Source organism: Salvelinus sp. IW2-2015, linkage group LG35, assembly GCF_002910315.2.
Source record: "Salvelinus sp. IW2-2015 linkage group LG35, ASM291031v2, whole genome shotgun sequence".
NCBI lineage: Eukaryota > Metazoa > Chordata > Actinopteri > Salmoniformes > Salmonidae > Salvelinus > Salvelinus sp. IW2-2015.
Genome location: NC_036874.1, coordinates 1,072,185 through 1,074,118, shown reverse-complemented (window position 1 = coordinate 1,074,118; position 1,934 = coordinate 1,072,185).

The following is a 1,934-nucleotide window of genomic DNA, read 5'->3' as shown; positions in this document are numbered from 1 at the left end:
GAATAGAGACCTTCTGATTCAGAACATTCTGTGCTTATCTGAAACAATGTGCTAAGTCTGTTAACTGCCGTCTCTAGCTTGTGCCATTTAACAGCACTCAAACTCTTCCTCCTGCCTGCCCCTAACTCAGAGACGGAAAGATTTCCTCCCGTATTCCCTGGCTGAATCATCCATCGACAGCTAGCGGTTTCCCCCTGCTGCCCCGAGAAAGGAACTGTTTGTCAATTAGGACCCTTCAGTGACAATTTACGGGTGAACTCATCTGCATTAAGGCAGTTCTGGACTTCAAACTACGACACATCTGGCCATTACAGTACTAACCATAACAGAGACACACACTCAACATATCTTCACACTAACACCTTTATCTGTGAGGCAGGATGCATTCTCTGCTGCTGCCCTGTGTACTCTGTTTTATCCCCCACCACCACAACCCCTGATCATATTTGTCCATCTTCCTGCCAAACCAATGGAACATTCTAAATATGTCTGCTGCACAATCCATCTCAATTTTCTAAATCTATTAACTTTCTTTGTGTGGCCTGCCTCCCCTAACGCCCGATCTTTAAAAACCGTGGTTGTTCAACAATTATGATAACGACAACAGGGGAATTAGAAGATCCAGCCCATTTATCTCCCGGCCCCTCCTCTGCACAGACATGACGCGGCTAAATGAAAAAATGGACAAGGTTTAAAACTTATTGATTCCAGCTTTAAACAAAGGTACACTCAATATTATTTAGCTCTAAATGCATCTTTGTTATCTGTGCCCGAGTGGTAGTTACAGCTACGTCCTCGTAATCACAGACGTAAAAATAATAGAGCAATTCCCTTTGAATTGACCCAGACAAGCTTGTTTGGGACCCTAGTCCAAGTGATGCATATTCAGGCTGTAAATAAATGTGTGAGTAAGGTTCCCAGGTAGTGACTGGCTGGCTTACTTTAGAATACTATTAGGGACAAAAGTGTTTGTGGTCCTCAATGACCTGAGGAGTGGATTTAACACAAGTTCAAACGATGCAAGTGATTTCAAGAATGCACAGCAGCAAATACAGTGGGGGGCAAACAAAGTATTAGTTCAGCCCCAATTGTGAAAGTTCTCCACTTAAAAAGATGAGAGGCCTGTAATTTTCATCATAGGTACACTTCAACTATGACAGACAAAATGAGAAAAAAAAATCAAGAAAATCACATGTAGGATTTTTAATGAATTTATTTGCAAATTATGGTGGAAAATAAGTATTTGGTCAATTAACAAAAGTTTATCTCCATACTTTGTTATATACCTTTGTTGGCAATGACAGAGGTCAAACGTTTTCTGTAACTCTTCACAAGGTTTTCCCACACTGTTGCTGGTATTTTGGCCCATTCCTCCATGCAGATCTCGTCTAGAGCAGTGATGTTTTGGGGCTGTTGCTGGGCAACACGGACTTTCAACTCCCTCCGAAGATTTTCTATGGGTTGAGATCTGGAGACTGGCTAGGCCACTCCAGGACCTTGAAATGCTTCTTACGAAGCCACTCGTTCGTTGCCCGGGCGCAGTGTGTTTGGGATCATTGTCATGCTGAAAGACCCAGCCACGTTTCATCTTCATTGCCCTTGCTGATGGAAGGAGGTTTTCACTCAAAATCTCACGATATATGGTCCCATTCATTCTTTCCTTTACACGGATCAGTCGTCCTGGTCCCTTTACAGAAAAACAGCCCCAAAGCATGATGTTTCCCCCCCCCCATGCTTTACAGTAGGTATGGTGTTCTTTGGATGCAACTCAGCATTCTTTTGTCCTCCAAACACGACGAGTTGAGTTTTTCCAAAAAAGTTCTATTTTGGTTTCATCTGACCATATGACATTCTCCCAATCTTCTTCTGGATCATCCAAATGCTCTCTAGCAAACTTCAGACGGGCCTGGACATGTACTGGCTTAAGCAGGGGA